The 15,066-nt window shown below is 35.9% G+C and overlaps 1 pseudogene; it reads right to left on the bottom strand.

The window, feature by feature from the left end:
• Positions 1-6,589: 6,589 nt before the first annotated feature.
• LOC104452588 lies at positions 6,590-11,377 on the bottom strand (annotated as a pseudogene).
• Positions 11,378-15,066: the final 3,689 nt, after the last annotated feature.

The following is a 15,066-nucleotide window of genomic DNA, read 5'->3' as shown; positions in this document are numbered from 1 at the left end:
AGGAAATGACAATGCCTATTCATAAAATAATAATAGAAAATCACTCTTTGCACAAATAAATTTATTTTAGATCTTAAAAATAAATGATAGTGCACATTATATCAACATGCTTATGAAAAATCATGTATGTCCTCCAAGGTAGATTATAAATTTTGACATGAATGTCATAATTTAGTGATTATTTTGGGTTAACTAGTGTTTTGGGCCGTATAACTTAAAGATGTACATTACTTTTCATAAAAGATTATTTGGCATTTGGTTGTTAACACTAGTTAACAAAATTTTTAATGTCATTTAATCCATGAGCCCACCATTATTCTCCTTAACCGGTAAAGTTGAACATTGTGATGTTTGAAATATCTTCTCAATTTATGTTTCATCCACATATATTCGTTAACCTCCAAGGATGTCATATTAACTAATGATTAAGGTGAAATTCCCTAGAGTCCAAAGAAAACGTAAATTATTATGACAAATCTTCTTTCATAGGTGGCAAATGGGTTGAAGTAATCCCAACTTGATCACAAGACCTTAAAACAACCCATCAGAGAACGAAAATTGAGAATCCGGATTCCCAACGACATCCATTACAACTGTCTTGAAATTAGATATTTCTATCGACTTGATTAATAAATTCAATCATTCAATCATGAATGTATCCATTCATTTCTGAATATAACATGCTTATATTATCACCATTACATGAACGACGTATGGTAGGTTGATGACATTATTTGTGAATGATAACCTAATTCATATTTGTCATATTCATATATTTAGATCTCAAAATTTAAGGAAATTTAAGGCTATTCAAGTGGAAATGTATATAATATTCGCTCTATCATATTCAAAGGGGAGATAATATACACTCACTCTTTTATCAATTCGATTAGTGTTTACGGGTCTATTTCAATTGTCCCGATAAGGCTCGGCATCGCCGCAATATTTCAATTTCTTAATAACTTGTTAGTCGTTGGCTCATTTTGACTGAAAATTTGTTGAAACAAACCCGTAAAAGTTGAATTTTATGTTATTTATCCAGAACTACAAGTTAATTGAATTAAATATCTGAAATGTTTTTAAGATGATTGTAAAAGGTTGTGAATTTATGCGTCATACTTGTAAATTTGTCAGTATGTATAGTATTTAAAAATACCATTAACTAAAAGTAACTGAATTTGGGCACAAACAATTATGAATAATGTGAAACATAAGCTGGTCTACACAATTCAATTCTAAAACCCATTTGCCGGTACAAATCTAAATTTATTTAAGCTATATTGATATGACAACTTCATAAGGTTATCAATCTATAAATAGTAACGTTTACTATTCTCAAATGGCACTTACTGAATGATTAGATATATTCCAAGCACCATAATGATATCCATTATATGCCATTTCATAATAAAACGTTAATATTTAAGTTACAATAATTACTATATGCCATTTAGCAAAGCATTATTCTCTACAAATTTAGCGTAGTGGTTCAATATACACAATATTAGTTGATGTAAATTTATGAAAAGAAATGAATTTAAATGTATAGTAAACAAACTAATTTACCCATCCGTGAGTAACTGCGTTGGTTGAGAATCCATCCTTCATCGCCGAGGTCAAGAGTTGCTAGCAATTTAAGTGGAGAGCCTTGGCGGTGGGTTACTAGGCTAGTCTCCCTCGAGGTATAGGGGCCCAGCCCTCGGGAGCCTTTCGGGCACGGGAGGCCCGTGGTGGAGTCCTAGATTAAAAAAAAAAAAAACTAATTTGAAATAGTTTTAGATTTAATGGCCAAATTAAAAACCTGAAACATTTTTAAGATGTAACGATCACATTAAGTTCTAAAATGGTTTCGGAACTTAATGGTCACATTAAGGATCTGAAATTGTTTCAAAATAAATGGGCAATTTAATTATCTGAAACGGTTTCAGATTTAAATAACTAATTAATGCTCTAAAACAATTTTAGAATTAATGGTCAAATTAAATGTTTGTAACGGTTACAAAGTTAATACCCATAATAAAGACTTGTAATAGTTACAAATAAATGTCTGGAATAATACTCTGTAACAATTACAAAGTTAATGATTGAATGATTGAATTTTTGAGTCATACTTGGATCATTAATGTGACCAATAATTAGTTAATCAAGAGATTTGGAGTGTCAAATATTAGTTGTGATTACATTTAATTAAATTATCTAGTTAAAGCATTCATGATTGAATGATTGAATTTATGGTGTATCAAATTGATAAATGGTACAAACATCATTAAAATGAATGTATTTAATTAGCTTTTTCCCATTCTTTGAAAGTACTTTGTTTAATCACTATATTCAACTTATCAATTTGTTTAAAATTTTTCGTTTAAAAAAAATTAAATGAACATAAGCTTCATTCTTTCATTTTTGTGGTAAAAAGCTAGCAGATTAAATATTTCAAATTGGTCACAAATATGTGACCTCTACTTGGTTTTTTTGCCGATAAGCATCTGATTTGTACATCACAACATATCAAAAGATTACACCTTCTCTCACTCCTGCTGTTGTCAAAATTTCACAACCCATCATTCCAATAGATTGATAACCTTATGAAGTTGTCATATCAATATAGCTTAAATAAATTTAGATTTGTACCGGCAAATGGGTTTTAGAACTGAATTGTGCAGACCAACTTATGTTCATTTAATTTTTTTCTAAATTATCATTCAACAACTTTTATTTGTTTCTATTATAGATGTCTTCAATTCCAATTTATGAATTTTTATTTGTGTGACTTACTAGTTCTCTTCCATTAAGTTACCAACTAGTTATGATTTATCAAGTCCCATTTGAGCTACATACCAATGCTTACTTGGTTTTCTTTTGACCTTTTATGACAATCGATGATGGAATGCACATGCACTACACTGTTTTCTTTTTTTATTATTCGTGTTTTTAATCTCTAAAAAGCTAGCTGCGGAATGTGCACATCTATGTAAATTATTTTAAAGATATCAAATAATCTCCCCATTTGGATGATCCAAATTAAGGTCTTGTGATCAAGTTAATCGTATAAAAATCAGAGAATGAAAATTGATTATTTCCATACGAATTAGTAGATGTGATATTGGGATTCCGAATTCACAATGACACCGTCAGGAGTGTCGATGTCCATGGGGTTGCCTCCTAGCCCATCCACATATTTTATGGGCAACCCATCAAAACCTTGCGGGGGACCAATCCTATCGACGTTTGCCTCTCTAATGGTAACCACATTTGCTCAATTGTCTGCGCATCCCCCAGGGGGACTTTTTCCGAGGCCTCCAATCAATATAGGACAAGCCATTTTCTCCCATAAGCATCATTCAGAGTTTAAATTCTTCAATGGCTATAACACTGGGTGTCATCTCCTATCAATATGGTTATTATGTTCAGTCTAATTGGCATCTCATCCAAAAGTCATGCATGGACAAGGTTTACTTTATTTGTGATGTGGGTGGCCTTAATATTATCCATGGTCACATTTTCGATGCCTATGGTCCTGCTGAGCAAGGAAGGAGAAACATAGGACAGAAAGATTGCATTTACTCATGCAAAAGAGGGAGTTGCAGTCGTTGCATGGTCGGTACTGATGGGGTCATTTCATTGGGTCAGATTTTCAAGTTTTTTGGGTGAAAGATTCGTATGTTTTTTTTTTCTTTTTTTTAGGGAGGTCTAAATTTCTGTGGAAGCTTGTGGATACTTTTGCATTTAATCTTTTTTTCATTAATAAAGATGCCAGATGTTCGACTCAACACCTTCAAGTAAAACCACATTGTTCAATTAGACTTTTATTATGATTAAACTGCCCGCGTACCAACAAAAAAAAAAAAAAGAAGAAAATTGGCCGCAATTGCCCCCGCGTGTGGCCATTTTTTTTTTTTTTTTTTTTTTTGTTGATACGCGGCCAGTTTAATCATAATAAAAGTCTACATGAACAAGGCAGTTTTACTTGAACGTGTCGAGTCGAACATCTAACATCTTTATTAATGAAAAAAAAAAAAAGACTAAATGCAAAAATATCCACAGGCTTCCACAGAAATTCAGAACCCCTAAAAAAAAAAAAAAAAAACATACGAATCTTTCATGCAAAGAATCTGAAAATCTGACCCAATGAAATAACTCCCATCAGTACCGACCATGCAACAATTGCAACTCCCTCTTTTACATGAGTAAACACGATTTTTCCATCCTCTGTTTCTCCTTCCTTGCTCAACAGGACCATAGGCATCAAAAATGTGACCATGGATAATATTAAGGCCACCCACATCACAAATAGAGTAAACCTTGTCCATGCACAACTTTTGGATAAGATCCCAATTAGACTTAACACAATAGCCGTCATTGATACAACCATTGAAGAATTCGAACTTCGAATAATGCTTATGGGAGAAAGTGGCTTGTCCTGTATAATTGGAGGCCTCGAAAAAAGTCCCCCTTTGGGGATGCGCAGACAATTGAGCAAATGTGGTGGCTAGTAGAATGGCAAATGGCGATAGGATTGGTCCCCTACAAGGTTTTGATTGGGATAAGTTGCCCATCAGATGTGTGGATGGGCTAGGAGGCAACCCATGAACATCGACACTCCTTATGGTGTCGTTGTGAATCCGAATTCGAGCCGGAGGGGCCTAGGGAGTCGGAACCGCCTAACACCGTGCACGATTTTGTGCTTGGGTATTAGAGTGGATATTGTAGGAGCTTGTATAGGTTGTGAAAGTGGAAGTTAACCCCAACCTTGACCTTTTTTGTTAGTAGGTCGTGTAGGAGTCGCTTTTGTAGTAAGTTTGTACATATCATACTCCTCGGGTTAATTTGTTAAAAAAAAAATCATAGTTTGTGAAAAATTGTTGTGTGTTTTTACTATCCCTATTTCTGATGATTGACTGAGTGTGTATTTAATTCGCTTCCCCATGCGTTTAATCGAAAGATTAAAAGAATGGGTCAACGACGCTTCCTAGAAACGTCGCATTTCTAATTAACCGCCGAGGAATATGCGCGTACTTGGGGTTCGGGGCGTGACATCCCCACCCAAAGTGGTATCAGAATATGGTTAAGGTCTGGAGTGATAAGATATGATGGGTCATAGAAAAGTTAATAGGAAAAACATTTTCCTTACGCTTATGCTTGTGATTGATTAATTGTTTTGTATGGGTAGCTCAAATTTCTAATTCCGTATTAGAATTGGAAAGTAAGTTTTTGCAAAGACCCTGCGAGATGAGCGATCTTGAGCAAAGAGCCCCTCGGAAAAAGGGTTGTAGTGACTGTGACAAGTGCTAGAGGGAGGGCACCGAGACAAGCAAGTACTAGAGGTAGAGCATCAGCTCTGGTTAGTACCGAGGGAAAAGTACCGCCTTAGGCTGGTGCTGGCAGATGAGCACCGGGCGATTCTAGGTTGGATGGGATCGTGCAGGCATCATAAACTTTGGGAATATGATCGGTCAGCAAGCTTAGAACCAAGCTGCTGCTATTGCCGCCACCATTGCTGCTGTGAATGCCGTTGCTACTGTCACCGCCGCACCTGTTGAAGTCCCACCAGAAAATGGGAATGGTGAACAGCTTATGCATAAGCTGGTGGAGTTCTTGAAACTAAAACCACCAAGGTTCACTAGAGCTGGCGATCCGGAAGCTGCAACCTTTTGGATCCAAGAACTAGAGAAAGTCTTCGCACTCCTGAGGTGCTTTGAAGAAGACAAGGTAGTCATAATTGTCTACCAATTGCAAGGTAACACGAGTACTTGGTGGGAAGCCACCAAAGGGAGAGTATTTCCCGAAGATACGGTCCCGGAGTGGGATGCCTTCATTGAGGCCTTCTACGAAAAGTACTTTTTAGATTGTGCGCAAGAGCAGAAAATGGCCAAGTTCCAACGTCTCCATCAAAGTCAAATGTTCGTGGACCAATACAAAGCAAAGTTTGCTGAGTTGTCCAAGTATGCACCGAGGTTTTTTTTTTTTGATCGATTCTACTCTATTCATACTCTAACTTTTACTCTCAGACTTTTTGCCATGCCTCCTTACAGGGCGTGGGAGTTGAAACTCACTCCAAAAACTAAATCATCCCCACCCCAACCCTCCCTAAGAAAGTGGAGATTCGAACCCCCCACCTTCTCTTCCATGTTGGAAGGGTGGCTACTAGGGCAAACTCCAGTGGTTAGTATGCACCGAGGTTGATTGAGGACCCAATGGACAAGGCGAGGAGATTCAGAGATGGTTTGAGATTAGAGATCAAGGACCCGCTAGTACCATCGAATCTCAAAGACTATTATGAGTTGTGCGAGAGGGCCCAGCTGATAGAGAGGAATCTAAATGAACGGGCCGCCACATTTGGGTTGCGGTTTGTGCCCAACAGAGATAGCAACTGATTTGGGAAGAGGCCGATGATGGGAGGAAAGTTTTCCATTCCTCCCAACCAAAATGGTGGAATTGGGAAGCCGACACCCAGCTCAAATGGCAAGTCGTGCAAGTACCGCTCCCTCGTCATCAATTTTCTATATTGTTCTGGCATAGCACTTGCATTGTAACACCAAATATGAGCAGTCTAAAAAGAAAATTTGAAGTACAAAAAGGACTAATATAATGGTCCCCAGTATTTTCAAAAGCAGAAGAAAACAAAAAGAAACCTTGCAAATGGTAAGGTTTCCATGAGCTGATCAAATGGTTTGAAAGGCTCTCCCAAGAAGAATGTGATCTCCAGACCAGCTAAATCCTTTAGATCAGAAGCAAATGGAGCATAATGGAATGAATAGTACCTGAACAAGCATGTATACAACTTTCAATAATTCAAATATAAAAAATTGGCTAACAAAAACTAGTGTAGCATGAAAACCAAATTGCAACTTAACAGTAGCACTGACAGTAGGGAAATCATAGTGTGGTAATTCAATACATTTCGAGTAAAGCTACCCAAAAAATGAGGCATGCAAGATTCATCTGACTAAACAAAATAATAAGATTTTTGCTCAATATCCTAGCAGGAGGTCTTCAAAGTACCGTCCAATACGCACAGTTTATAAGCACATTCTAGGCAATGGAATCAGATAATTGCTATTAAAAGGCATGTAAAGATGGATCAGTATTATTTCTTGCAGACCTTAATGGTAAAACTCACCATTGCCAGGATCGAACACCTTAGTAATAATACCAACAGACCCAACATAAACCTTCGACCTATTTCAAAACCTGCAAAGCAGAAATGCCATCAACCATTAACCTCGATACAAAACTGCAATTGTAATAATCAAACAGGTAGGAAAATACTAGCAATTGAGAACTTCACAAACAAAGGAAATTAACAGTTATCCAAGGGCAGATGTACTGACGAGACCACACAACCTATAAGAAGGAACTGCGGCTGAAACTGAAGCATCTAACAATGAGGAAGTCATCCAATTGATAAGTCCATGATATATCTTTACGATGCTAGAGAGGTGGGAAGATAATAGCAATCTAGGACTTCACAAACAAGAGAAATTAACATTTTTCCAAGGGCAAATGTATTGAAGAAGCCACACAATCTGGAATGAGGAATTGCAGTGAAACTGAAGCTTCTGACAACGAGAACTCATCCAATTAATAAGTCCATGAAATCTATTTACAATGCGAAAGATAGGCACTGTCAACATGAAAAATCCTACCAAGTATCGTACCCACAAAAATATCAAGTCACAAGGAAGCTGCCACTCTTTTCTATCACACTCAAATTTGGCACCTAGTGGCATATGGATTTGAACCATGTAAAGACCAAATGCAACCACATGAGCATCTACTTGAGATACGTCAAAACATCTATTTGCTCTAGTAGGATTCAGATGGTACCAGCTTAGTTCACCAAAAACCATTTTGAACAAATGATGGAGCCAGAATGTTCCAGCTTAGTTCCTGGCATCAGAACATTCCAGCTTAGTTGACCAATACCCTTTTACCCAACAATAAAAAGAAAAGCTAATGCCCCAATAGCAACATTTCTTCCAGAATATCTAACTGTCATACTTTAAATTGTCTAAGATAAGCAGAAGAATAAATTAGCCTCATCCGAAGTCCAAACGCACTTGACTAAATGCTATTCAGATCCTTCTTCCATAGAAATCACCAAGTAAAACATTGGCTGTGAAAACTATCAGGTATACTCCTAAATAAATCAATCTCCATAAAAGGAACACTTCCTATGGAAAATTAACGTAAAAAGAACTTCCCTCTTGATTCATATCAGAAAAAGGAATTATCGATGTCTTTCCTATTTAAAAGAACACAGTTACAGCTCCTCAAAGCTACATAACTTCCACATCCACACAGGTTTGCAATAAAAGTAGACATCTAAATGTAAAGGAACTGCTATTAAGAGATTCACAGTCTGAAGACTGCTTTAGCATCCAAACAAACTAAATCGATGCCACAAACAATCACAATAATTAAAATCAAGGAGAGTAAGCACAGAACACTGTAAAACAAATATATACTAAGTTACCAAGACAAACGAGACGAAATAAAAGTAAAATAATTATGAGAAATAATACTGATATTAAAGTAAGTAAACTGAATGCTTCAAGATACAAGAAAAAAATTACCATTTCCTTCTTAACTCTCTCTATCTCCTCCGGAGTTGACACATGAAATTTCTCTGCATAATACCTTTCCTTGTATCCAGGCTCCCCTAATCTAACCTGATTTCAAACAATAGTGTATCAAACTCAAGAATTGATTATTTAGCTCGTAAAGCTTCTCATGTTTCCTTTGAGATATTGATAATGGGACTGACAATAGATATAATTCATCCACAAAAATAACACATCAAAAAGTCAAACTTTTCAATTTAACTGACTTCAATTTAACTGACTATCTAAAATGCTGGATAGCATACTGAAAAAAAAATCACAGTTCAATGGTACACCCCCCAAAAAAAAAAAAAAAAAAAAAAAAAATCAAAGACACACAAGAAAAAATGAACATAGAAGAAATACTCTGGCCCCCAAAAAAGAGTAGCGTCAACATCATTTAAGCTCATGTATGGTACACACTGGAGTCCATAAGACATCACTCATCATATAAGACTATGCGTTCGGTTAGACAGCGCAAGAGTTGAATAATGCTAAAATCTATTGAACAGAGAGGTTGGAGTAACCAAAGCTAGGAAGATATAAAAGGAGCCACTTAAAGATTGATTCATTCAACTTGTTAAGTGCACATCTTTTCAGTGCACCTGATCTCTTCATTAAATCCCAACCTACAATCAGAGAACTAAATCAAACTTAATGATAGTCCCCGCCCAAACAAAACTGCATCATCTTTATTGATTACAGAAATTATGACTTGCCCCATTTCAATTGCCTTTGATCAACTGAAAGTGCAAAACAGAAGATATTCAATGACCACACAGGTAAAGGAGAAAATCAACTCTTTGCATACCTTGTCAACAGCTGGACTTTGTAATTCTTTTGATGACTCTCTTCTTGATCTAGATCTCATCTCTTCATTATTCTCCAGTGCCTAGAGAAAATGTCGAGCACAAAGTTAAATAGGACTGAATGCTAGCATATGTATTGTACTCACTAGTCCATACTAAAAGTATCACGTGCTTTAATTGATTATGAGTCCTGAACGACTATTTTCAATGGAATTAAAAAAAAAAATCTATTTCCACTCCACTTGTTCCACGAATAACACCAAAAGAAACTGAAAGAATTTGGATCATTCTTCGAATTCTCCGTCACATGCTGCCTTACAAACAGATTGACTTTATAGCATTCATAAATGACCAAAGTTACCTGCTGTATGCGAGCCCGCTTCTGAAAAATTTGATCTTCGTAGACAGCAACAGACTGGATAAAATGTTCTACTCTGTCTAACATGACCTGGACACGAGAAAGAAATTAAAACTCCTCATCAAAGACTGTCAATACATTAAATTTTACAAGAAACGAATAGACTAATGGATTCACACAACCATCACAAACTAGGATTTGTTGGATTTTCTACCAAAACCTTAAAATATATATGAAAAAATAGACTCTGCATATACCAACTGATTTGAGGTGTTCACTAAATAAAATCAAATTTGCAGGAGTTAAAACAAAACTATAAGAAAAAATGCAAAATAGAGAATGTCTTTCCAAAAACATACTGACAGCAAATAGTTATGGCAGCTAAAAATAATTAGAAAAGCCTTGTGGAAACCACATCCTAAAGAAGAAATAAACTCTTCAACAAACAAGAACATGTAACCCGAACAACTAGTATTAGAGCAACCAACCCATGAATTCATCATCCAACCACAACATTATCCAACTGGAAACTGCATATCAAAGGATGCATAATGAAACTAACTCGCCTGCTTCAGTACGGTAACCTACCATGGCAGTGAACTCCCTCCTATAAACCATCACTAGTAAATTGATAGCACCCTGAAGAACAGAAAGATGCACAATGAGCATTCTAAGTCCTCATAATTAGTGAGCACACAGAATAAACCCAAGCAAAACCACCAGGTTAGCATGAAATCATGTCTCTGTTAGGCGAAAAGTTGTGAACATCTTAGTTCGCGATTGCTGCCACACATAATAGTGATCTGATCAAAGGACCTAGATGTGACATACCTCCCTAATCTCCAATGTAGGCATATGTGGAAGGAAGTCATTGCCAACGAAGAAACATAAAAATACAAAATCATCCACTATCCTTTCAAAATCAATCTCGAACGGAGGATTTGGTATGTCCAGATCATGCTGCAAGTACTCCTGGAGTACCCAAATGTTGAGGAACTGCCACATTACAAACAGTCATACAAAAGAAAAGCAGGGAATAAGAGACTGAACATGAAATCAGAGTTCAACAAACCTGATATTTCTTCTTGTGGATAGGAATATCGTTTAACATATCATCAGCAGTCTTGCCACGACATTCAGCAGCCAGGTGACCAACTTGGCCGCACTGAAAACATTTTTCCTGTTGTCCTGGAAAAGTGACCACCTGCAGATTTTTTGAGAGAGAGAAAAAAAAAAAAAAAAAGGACACCAGAAAATGAGATCCTGCTGCATCCCACAACCCAAAATGGAAAATTGGATAATCTATTTACCTCTCTGAGAACTGAAAAGTGAATCTCATGTGTCGCTAACGAAAGCATAATCAGGTCAGCATCCTGATTATAGTGAACCAAATTAGATAATAACTCAGCGGAATCTAAAGTAACCAGCCGAGAAGAGGAAAGCTATTAGTACAGAGGCAGAGTGCAAAACAAATTTACCAGGCCATAAAGACAGTGCCGAGTGTTCGGATCAAAACCATGAAGATTCCTTTGCAATCATATATATGAAAAAATCTTGTGCTCTCCTTCCCCAGGAACATTTGCATCAGAAAGAATAACCTTCAAGAATCATCCAATGCAGCCGCATAAATAAATTTAGAGAGAGAGAGAGAATCCTGAAAACAGAGTTTTACCCCAATAGAGATGAATTACTCCATGGGCCAGGAATTATCCAATGTGAAAGGCACTAAGAAAGCAAATGCTAAATAAGATGTCAACAAACCTTTGTCTGCATGGGCCAGGAATCCTGAAAACAGAGTTTTCGAGCACATTTGTTAACAAATTTTTCTCGACACGATTGAAGTAGAGATTGATTATAATGGCAACGCGTGTCCGAGGGAGAGGATCGTTGAAGAAGATGATGGAGGGTGGAGGCGAGACCGGGGAGCGGAGGCAACGCCACGACGGCGATGGAGGGCCGACGGCTGAGGCTTCAAAGATGTTCGAGTTTCATTGATCTGCTCAGATATCTTCGCACGCTCTCACGTTGGGGGAGAAGGTGGTGTCGTGGGGGGAGGGGAGAGAGAGAGAGAGAGAGAGTAGGGAAGAAACGGAAAGGAGGGAGAAAATATTGGGGGTGGCGTGGGGGATTGGAGAGAGAGAAATGGGGGAGGCCAAATGATTTTTGGGGATGAGCATATGGAGGCAAAAAGGAGAGAGGAAAAAAAATTTGAGAGGTTTTTGAGGAGAGTAACTTTTGAGCTGTAAAGTTATTTTATTATAAAAATAAATAAATAAGTTAAAAAATGATTTTTGAATATATTCTGAATGTGACTTTCTCTTTTCGATAAATATCACAAAACTACCTTAACTTACACACTTGACTAAACCAAGCTTATTCGGTAGAAACAACTTTGAAATGACCATGCAATACACAACGAAACTAAAATGGCTTTTTTAAAACTCTCGTGATGCTTGTTTCAAGTTGGTTCAAAGTCATTTGGGAGACATATAATAAAATTAGGTGAGATCATATAATTCTTGTTGACACCTAAATTTTAGCAACCCATTTAATTATTTATCACATTAAAAAATTAGAGATTAATTTTTAACCCCTAAGCAAAAATATTAATTAATTGCATAGCATCCGGCGAGGGCGGCCCTAGCCAGCCCATGCGAGGGTGACCTCGCCCAATGTCGGCGAGGGCAGCCCTTGCCAAACACCTGTCATTGCAATTCTAGATCATATCACTTGATTATGATGTCTTAAAAGTGACTAATTATTTTAAATTTATAAGAGGCAGCCAGTTTCCTTATTAGCAATAAGCCTGTTTTTCAATTCACTAGTGCAAAACCGTACATCAGAATTTAAATTCTATGTTTCTTTGGAGCTTGAGGTGGGTTTAGCTAACCACGCATTCTTCATATGCATATTTCCTTACCATCCTCTGTTATCTCCCAACTCCTAAATCCCATTCAATACGAGTTGAAACCAAATTAGAATATTTAGGGGGCTCGACGTAATCTATGAGACAATCTCTTCTCTCTATTGTATAAAATGATCCCTCTAGAAGTGTAAAGAATTCGGACGCTTCCCCCCACTTTCTTCTATTTAATAATTTTAAGTAAGATTCTAATTAACGAATGACTTAAAATGCATTTATTGAACGTCCGCGTGAAAAGAATTTGGACGTTTCTGAGTACTGAGTACTGTTTTTCTCCAGCCGTGCACAACACACATATTGTAGGAGCACATGATTTAATCTAAATTATTCAGCTGTAATTGGCATTCGATATTAAGCGTCTTGCTTTTATCTCGTTAAAGACCGATTGTTTATTATAGTGTCGAAACTACCCACATATATATAGATATATTAAATTTATACATTAAGAGTTCACACGTGTTTGATCTGACAATCTATGAGACATCCTCACAAATCTTATGCCATTTTTAATTTGCGGTGCGCCCTAAAAAAGAGTAAATCTTGAAAGTGCTTAACAAAGACCCATGGTAACAGCACATTCCTATGTTTTATTATGAAATGCATGCCAGTTTTGTTTAAAAAGTTAAATTGGAAATGTTGGGAATTCCAAAAATAATAAAAACAAAAAATAAAAATGCAGGCCCACACTGGCTTCTAATCAAATATATCATTTTGTAGACGGCCCTAACCCACTCATACCATCATTTCTTTCCTACAATATCATAAATCCAACGTGATGCCCCAACTTTATACATACATATATATCATAACGTAAAATTGTTGTCACTCGTGCATGTGAAAAATGCCTCCAGGTGAAAAATATGACTTTTATGGATTAAAGAAGAGTAAAAAGTTATGACTATTCATGAAGAAAATTCAAGAGTTACAACAGTTGGTAAACAAGCAAACTCAAAGTTCTTAATAAGATAAAAAGATAGATTTATATATTTTCACCCATCAACAGGAAAAAAAATATATATAAAAAAAAAGAGAGTAGATACTGGGAGAAAACTCAAAGGATGCAATTGTGTAGGAAAAATTGGTTTAATATATTTTTTAATAAGTCATAACAATTCAAAAGGAAGATTTATGGATACCACCTTTGGAGGAAATATGGCTCGTATGTAGTATGTAGCAGCATATGTGACCTATCTTCATAATCAAAACTTTTCAAGTTTTTAAAATCTTTCAATTTCTTTTTAGCTCGCTCTTTTTTATGTAATGTATGTGACAATCTTCACAATTACTAGTCAAGTTGAAAAAGAAAAAAACTATTCGCATGAAATTATACTTATCATAAATATTGGTACAAGTTGGATAGATTTGGCTCTATCAAATTTAGAATTTCAATAATAATTCTAAAGATCACATCATTCCAAGGTTAAAATAGGCATCTTGGCTTTACCCAAATGAGCTCACGAGGAATAGGAATGATCTAAGATGTCAATAATATCCGCTAAAATACTTCAAATGTACTTACCAAGACACTTAACAAAAAGCCCCATAATAAATAAAATGGTAAGTAGGGATTTAGATTTCTACTAGATGTACCCGCCAAATTTGAATGCTCATGATTTAATCCCTAAGTTTCATTTTTTTGGGGGACATTCTAAAATTTTTGACACAAAAATATGTAAAGTTGTACTATGGTGGTAACTAATACTCATGATTTCCATATGTTGATGGTGTAGCCCAAAATTAAAACCTATTATGTGTGGTCCTTCATATGGGAAAAAGAAACCCCAGTCCTAATATGCTCTTTAACTACATAGGAGGGGCAGAAAATTGCTCGCGCAAGAATAAATTTATTTTTTGTGTATATATATATGGGCAATATGACACATTGCACACATAGTAGTAATGCATGCAAATATTTCAACTTGAGTTTTGAATTTTCAAAAGAAAATTACAATTGAGCATTTATAATCTTAGGACCTAGCATAATGCAATTAATTTTTTTTTCTTTTTTTATGATTCTAGTACTCTTGTTCGATCAATCACAATCAAATCACAATCACATCTACTATTTTGCAATTTTTATAATGATACATAGGTATCATTAACGAATGACCTAAAACTATGTAATGTGATATTAAGTTTTTGATCAATATTTTTACACCTAGCATTAGCTTTTGGACTTAGTAGTTCCGCTTGATTATAAAATATTGGAAATATAGGAACGAAAAGTAGTTTTATGTGATATTAAGTTTTTCGATCAATATTTGATGGGCTTTGATAAAAAAATTGAAATCAGTTCGTAAAACATAAGAGGAAAGGAGTAATTACACTCCAACTAAGCAAAAAAAAAAAAAAAAGATTCAACGGTATGGGGAA

The sequence above is a fragment of the Eucalyptus grandis genome, chromosome 7 (assembly GCF_016545825.1).
Source record: "Eucalyptus grandis isolate ANBG69807.140 chromosome 7, ASM1654582v1, whole genome shotgun sequence".
In the NCBI taxonomy this organism is placed as follows: Eukaryota; Viridiplantae; Streptophyta; class Magnoliopsida; order Myrtales; family Myrtaceae; genus Eucalyptus; species Eucalyptus grandis.
Note: the sequence above shows the minus strand (reverse complement) of the source record. Positions and strands in the feature narration are given on the sequence as shown.